This window comes from Chiloscyllium punctatum, unplaced genomic scaffold (assembly GCF_047496795.1).
Source record: "Chiloscyllium punctatum isolate Juve2018m unplaced genomic scaffold, sChiPun1.3 scaffold_961, whole genome shotgun sequence".
Classification (NCBI taxonomy): domain Eukaryota; kingdom Metazoa; phylum Chordata; class Chondrichthyes; order Orectolobiformes; family Hemiscylliidae; genus Chiloscyllium; species Chiloscyllium punctatum.
In genome coordinates this window covers 1-7,500 of record NW_027310695.1, presented here as the reverse complement: position 1 = coordinate 7,500, position 7,500 = coordinate 1, and positions in this window count along the sequence as shown.

Here is a 7,500-nt window from a genome sequence, read left to right as displayed (position 1 = left end):
CTTAGAATTTTTTCGGGTTGGTATAAATCAGTAACCACCGACACTTAGAATTTTTTCGGCTCAGTAGAAATCAGTAACCAAGCGCATTTTTGAATTGGTTACTGATTTCTCCGTTCGAGTTGCGGCTGCGGTTGGCTTCAAATAGTGGTGGGGGCTTAATTATCGCCGAGGGGAGCATGTCCCGGTGGTGTGGCCGAGGATGGAGTGCCTTTTGAAGGGGGTGTTTCTGAATTTGGACCCTTTTTGAGTTGCATGGCCGGATGGGTGTGGTTTTGAAGGGTGTGTCTGTCTGGAGTGGCACCGGCGTTGGTGTGAGGCTGAGGGTGGGCGTTCGGTTCCTGGTTAGGGATAGGGAAAGGGTGAGACTTAGCTTTAGTGCTCGTGCCCCCGATTTTGGTAATGTTTGACGTCAATTTTCCAAGGAGGCGAATGCAAGGCTTCAGAGGGACTTTGAGTGTTCGGGGGCGGGGTAGCTCAGCCGGATTTGCCCCGGCGGTTCTGCGGACGGTGTTGACTTCGAGGGCGGACCGGCCCCCGTGTTCAGTCCGAATATCGTGCATTGTTAACGGCGGGAAGTGTTCCAAAAGGGAATGGGATTGAATGTGACTGCTGAAGCCGACTTTGAGACCTGTAACGCGGGTAGCTCAGCCGGATTTGACCCGGCGGTTCTGGCGACGGTCTCGCCTTCGAGGGGGGAGCGCCCCGCGTGTTCAGGCCGAATTTTGTGCATTTCCATCGGCGGGAAGAGGTCCAAACGGGAATGGGATTGAATGTGACTGCTGAAGCCGACATTGAGACCTCTAACGCGGGTAGCTCGGCAGGATTTGACCCGGCGGTTCTGCCGAAGGTCTCACCTTCGAGGGGGGAGCGTCCCGCGTGTTCAGGCCGAATATCGTGCATTGTTAACGGCGGGAAGTGTTCCAAACGGGAATGGGATTGAATGTGACTGCTGAAGCCGACATTGAGACCTCTAACGCGGGTAGCTCGGCCGGATTTGACCCGGCGGTTCTGGCGACGGTCTCGCCTTCGAGGGGGGAGCGTCCCGCGTGTTCAGGCCGAATTTTGTGCATTTCCATCGGCGGGAAGAGGTCCAAACGGGAATGGGATTGAATGTGACTGCTGAAGCCGACATTGAGACCTCTAACGCGGGTAGCTCGGCAGGATTTGACCCGGCGGTTCTGCCGAAGGTCTCACCTTCGAGGGGGGAGCGTCCCGCGTGTTCAGGCCGAATATCGTGCATTGTTAACGGCGGGAAGTGTTCCAAAAGGGAATGGGATTGAATGTGACTGCTGAAGCCGACATTGAGACCTCTAACGCGGGTAGCTCGGCCGGATTTGACCCGGCGGTTCTGGCGACGGTCTCGCCTTCGAGGGGGGAGCGTCCCGCGTGTTCAGGCCGAATTTTGTGCATTTCCATCGGCGGGAAGAGGTCCAAACGGGAATGGGATTGAATGTGACTGCTGAAGCCGACATTGAGACCTCTAACGCGGGTAGCTCGGCCGGATTTGACCCGGCGGTTCTGCCGAAGGTCTCACCTTCGAGGGGGGAGCGTCCCGCGTGTTCAGGCCGAGTTTTGTGCATTTCCATCGGCGGGAAGAGGTCCAAACGGGAATGGGATTGAATGTGACTGCTGAAGCCGACATTGAGACCTCTAACGCGGGTAGCTCGGCCGGATTTGACCCGGCGGTTCTGCCGAAGGTCTCACCTTCGAGGGGGGAGCGCCCACCGTGTACAGGCCGATTTTCATGCATTTCCAACCGTGGGAAGGGGTCCGAAAGGGGATGGGGGTGAACGTGACTGCTCAACCCGACTTTGAGACCTCTAACGCGGGTAGCTCAGCCGGATTTGACCCGGCGGTTCTGGCGACGGTCTCGCCTTCGAGGGGGGGAGCGTCCCGCGTGTTCAGGCCGAATTTTGTGCATTTCCATCGGCGGGAAGAGGTCCAAACGGGAATGGGATTGAATGTGACTGCTGAAGCCGACATTGAGACCTCTAACGCGGGTAGCTCGGCCGGATTTGACCCGGCGGTTCTGCCGAAGGTCTCACCTTCGAGGGGGGAGCGTCCCGCGTGTTCAGGCCGAATTTTGTGCATTTCCATCGGCGGGAAGAGGTCCAAACGGGAATGGGATTGAATGTGACTGCTGAAGCCGACATTGAGACCTCTAACGCGGGTAGCTCGGCCGGATTTGACCCGGCGGTTCTGCCGAAGGTCTCACCTTCGAGGGGGGAGCGCCCACCGTGTACAGGCCGATTTTCATGCATTTCCAACCGTGGGAAGGGGTCCGAAAGGGGATGGGGGTGAACGTGACTGCTCAACCCGACTTTGAGACCTGTAACGCGGGTAGCTCAGCCGGATTTGACCCGGCGGTTCTGGCGACGGTCTCGCCTTCGAGGGGGGAGCGTCCCGCGTGTTCAGGCCGAATTTTGTGCATTTCCATCGGCGGGAAGAGGTCCAAACGGGAATGGGATTGAATGTGACTGCTGAAGCCGACATTGAGACCTCTAACGCGGGTAGCTCGGCCGGATTTGACCCGGCGGTTCTGCCGAAGGTCTCACCTTCGAGGGGGGAGCGTCCCGCGTGTTCAGGCCGAATTTTGTGCATTTCCATCGGCGGGAAGAGGTCCAAACGGGAATGGGATTGAATGTGACTGCTGAAGCCGACATTGAGACCTCTAACGCGGGTAGCTCGGCCGGATTTGACCCGGCGGTTCTGCCGAAGGTCTCACCTTCGAGGGGGGAGCGCCCACCGTGTACAGGCCGATTTTCATGCATTTCCAACCGTGGGAAGGGGTCCGAAAGGGGATGGGGGTGAACGTGACTGCTCAACCCGACTTTGAGACCTGTAACGCGGGTAGCTCAGCCGGATTTGACCCGGCTGGTTCTGGCGACGGTCTCGCCTTCGAGGGGGGAGCGCCCCGCGTGTTCAGGCCGAATTTTGTGCATTTCCATCGGCGGGAAGAGGTCCAAACGGGAATGGGATTGAATGTGACTGCTGAAGCCGACATTGAGACCTCTAACGCGGGTAGCTCGGCAGGATTTGACCCGGCGGTTCTGCCGAAGGTCTCACCTTCGAGGGGGGAGCGCCCACCGTGTACAGGCCGATTTTCATGCATTTCCAACCGTGGGAAGGGGGCCGAAAGGGGATGGGGGTGAATGTGACTGCTCAACCCGACTTTGAGGCATCTAACCCGGGTAGCTCAGCCGGGTTTGACCCGGCGGTTCTGCCGACTGCCTCGCCTTCGAGGGGGGAGCGTCCCCCGTGTACAGGCCGATTTTCATGCATTTCGAACCGTGGGAAGTGGCCCAAAAGGGGATGGGGGTGAATGTGACTGCTCAACCCGACTTTGGCGCTTCCGAGCCGGGTAGCCCGGCCGGGTTTGACCCGGCGGTTCTGCCGTCGGTCTCGCCTTCGAGGGCGGAGCCTCCCCCGTGTACAGGCCGATTTTCATGCATTTGCAACGGTGGGAAGTTGCCCAAAAGTCGATGGGAGTGAATGTGACTGCTCAACCCGACTTTGAGACTTTTAAGCCGGGTAGCTCAGCCGGGTTTGACCCGGCGGTTCTGCCGACGGTCTCGCCTTCGAGGGGGGAGCCTCCCCCGTGTACAGGCCGATTTTCGTGCATTTCCAACGGTGGGAAGAGGTTCAAAAGGGGATGGGAGTGAATGTGACTGCTCAACCCGACTCTGAGGCTTCTAACCCGGGTAGCTCGGCCGGGTTTGATCCGGCGGTTCTGCCGACGGTCTCGTCTTCGAGGCCGGTGCCTCCCCCGTGTACAGGCCGATTTTCGTGCATTTCCAACGGTGGGAAGTGGTCCAAAAGGGAATGGGGGTGGACGTGTCTGCTCATACCGACTTTGAGACTTGTAAGCCGGGTAGCTCAGCCGGGTTTGACCCGGCGGTTCTGCCGACGGTCTCGCCTTCGAGGGGGGAGCCTCCCCCGTGTACAGGCCGATTTCCGTGCATTTCCAACGGTGGGAAGAGGTTCAAAAGGGGATGGGAGTGAATGTGACTGCTCAACCCGACTCTGAGGCTTCTAACCCGGGTAGCTCGGCCGGGTTTGATCCGGCGGTTCTGCCGACGGTCTCGTCTTCGAGGCCGGTGCCTCCCCCGTGTACAGGCCGATTTTCGTGCATTTCCAACGGTGGGAAGAGGTTCAAAAGGGGATGGGGGTGAATGCGACTGCTCAACCCGACTCTGAGGCTTCTAACCCGGGTAGCCCGGCCGGGTTTGACCCGGCGGTTCTGCCGTCGGTCTCGCCTTCGAGGGCGGAGCCTCCCCCGTGTACAGGCCGATTTTCATGCATTTGCAACGGTGGGAAGTTGCCCAAAAGTCGATGGGAGTGAATGTGACTGCTCAACCCGACTTTGAGACTTTTAAGCCGGGTAGCTCAGCCGGGTTTGACCCGGCGGTTCTGCCGACGGTCTCGCCTTCGAGGGGGGAGCCTCCCCCGTGTACAGGCCGATTTTCGTGCATTTCCAACGGTGGGAAGAGGTTCAAAAGGGGATGGGAGTGAATGTGACTGCTCAACCCGACTCTGAGGCTTCTAACCCGGGTAGCTCGGCCGGGTTTGATCCGGCGGTTCTGCCGACGGTCTCGTCTTCGAGGCCGGTGCCTCCCCCGTGTACAGGCCGATTTTCGTGCATTTCCAACGGTGGGAAGTGGTCCAAAAGGGAATGGGGGTGGACGTGTCTGCTCATACCGACTTTGAGACTTGTAAGCCGGGTAGCTCAGCCGGGTTTGTTCCGGCGGTTCTGCCGACGGTCTCGTCATCGAGGGGGGAGCCTCCCCCGTGTCCAGGCCGATTTTCATGCATTTCCAACCGTGGGAAGTGGTCCAAAAGGGAATGGGGGTGAATGTGACTGCTCATACCGACTTTGAGACTTTTAAGCCGGGTAGCTCAGCCGGGTTTGACCCGGCGGTTCTGCCGACGGTCTCGCCTTCGAGGGGGGAGCGTCCCCCGTGTTCAGGCCGAATTTTGTGCATTTCGAACCGTGGGAAGTTGCCCAAAAGTCGATGGGAGTGAATGTGACTGCTCAACCCGACTTTGAGACTTGTAAGCCGGGTAGCTCAGCCGGGTTTGACCCGGCGGTTCTGCCGACGGTCTCGTCTTCGAGGCGGGTGCCTCCCCCGTGTACAGGCCGATTTTCATGCATTTCGTACCGTGGGAAGCGGTCCAAAAGGGGATGGGAGTGAACGTGACTGCTCATACCGACTTTGGCGCTTCCGAGCCGGGTAGCTCAGCCGGGTTTGACCCGGCGGGTCTGCCGACGGTCTCGCCTTCGAGGGGGGAGCGTCCCCCGTGTTCAGGCCGAATCTTGTGCATTTCGAACCGTGGGAAGTTGCCCAAAAGTCGATGGGAGTGAATGTGACTGCTCAACCCGACTTTGAGACTTGTAAGCCGGGTAGCTCAGCCGGGTTTGACCCGGCGGTTCTGCCGACGGTCTCGTCTTCGAGGCGGATGCCACCCCCGTGTACAGGCCGATTTTCGTGCATTTCCAACCGTGGGAAGTGGTCTAAAAGTCGATGGGAGTGAACGTGACTGCTCAACCCGACTCTGAGGCTTCTAACCCGGGTAGCTCGGCCGGGTTTGACCCGGCGGTTCTGCCGACGGTCTCGTCTTCGAGGCGGGTGCCTCCCCCGTGTACAGGCCGATTTTCGTGCATTTCGAACCGTGGGAAGTGGTCTAAAAGTCGATGGGAGTGAACGTGACTGCTCAACCCGACTTTGAGACTTGTAAGCCGGGTAGCTCAGCCAGGTTTGACCCGGCGGTTCTGCCGACGGTCTCGCCTTCGAGGGCGGACCCTCCCCCGTGTACAGGCCGGTTTTCGTGCATTTCGAACCGTGGGAAGTGATCCAAAAGGGAATGGGGGTGAACGTGACTGCCCAACCCGGCTTTGAGACTTGTAAGCCGGGTAGCTCAGCCGGGTTGGACCCGGCGGTTCTGCCGACGGTCTCGACTTCGAGGCGGGTGCCTCCCCCGTGTACAGGCCGATTTTCATGCATTTGCAACGGTGGGAAGTTGCCCAAAAGTCGATGGGAGTGAATGTGACTGCTCAACCCGACTTCGAGACTTGTAAGCCGGGTAGCTCAGCCGGGTTTGACCCGGCGGTTCTGCCGACGGTCTCGCCTTCGAGGGGGGAGCCTCCCCCGTGTACAGGCCGATTTTCGTGCATTTCCAACGGTGGGAAGAGGTTCAAAAGGGGATGGGAGTGAATGTGACTGCTCAACCCGACTTTGGCGCTTCCGAGCCGGGTAGCTCAGCCGGGTTTGACCCGGCGGGTCTGCCGACGGTCTCGTCTTCGAGGCGGGTGCCTCCCCCGTATACAGGCCGATTTTCATGCATTTCGAACCGTGGGAAGTGGTCCAAAAGGGAATGGGGGTGGACGTGTCTGCTCATACCGACTTTGAGACTTGTAAGCCGGGTAGCTCAGCCGGGTTTGTTCCGGCGGTTCTGCCGACGGTCTCGTCTTCGAGGCGGGTGCCTCCCCCGTGTACAGGCCGATTTTCGTGCATTTCGAACCGTGGGAAGTGGTCCAAAAGGGGATGGGAGTGAATGTGACTGCTCAACCCGACTTTGGCGCTTCCGAGCCGGGTAGCTCAGCCGGGTTTGACCCGGCGGGTCTGCCGACGGTCTCGTCTTCGAGGCGGGTGCCTCCCCCGTATACAGGCCGATTTTCATGCATTTCGAACCGTGGGAAGTGGTCCAAAAGGGAATGGGGGTGGACGTGTCTGCTCATACCGACTTTGAGACTTGTAAGCCGGGTAGCTCAGCCGGGTTTGATCCTGCGGTTCTGCCGACGGTCTCGCCTTCGAGGGGGGAGCCTCCCCCGTGTTCAGTCCGATTTCCATGCATTTCCAACCGTGGGAAGTTGCCCAAAAGGGGATGGGAGTGAATGTGACTGCTCAACCCGACTTTGGCGCTTCCGAGCCGGTTAGCACAGCCGGGTTTGACCCGGCGGTTCTGCCGACAGTCTCCTCTTCGAGGCGGGTGCCTCCCCCGTGTACAGGCCGATTTCCGTGCATTTCGAACCGTGGGAAGTGGTCCAAACGTCGATGGGAGTGAATGTGACTGCTCAACCCGACTTTGGCGCTTCCGAGCCGGGTAGCTCAGCCGGGTTTGACCCGGCGGTTCTGCCGACGGTCTCGTCTTCGAGGCGGGTGCCTCCCCCGTGTACAGGCCGATTTTCATGCATTTGGAACCGTGGGAAGTGGTCCAAAAGGGAATGGGGGTGGACGTGACTGCTCATACCGACTTTGAGACTTGTAAGCCGGGTAGCTCGGCCGGGTTTGACCCGGCGGTTCTGCCGACGGTCTCGCCTTCGAGGGGGGAGCCTCCCCCGTGTTCAGTCCGATTTTCGTGCATTTCCCACGGTGGGAAATGGTATCTTTCATTACGGGGACAAGGGTCTGAAGCGGTGAAGTCAGTAACCGGCATAGTTAAGGAAAGGGTTCGAATTTTCTCAACAGTACGAAAAAAGTGAGCAGGGAAGCTAGAGAAGGT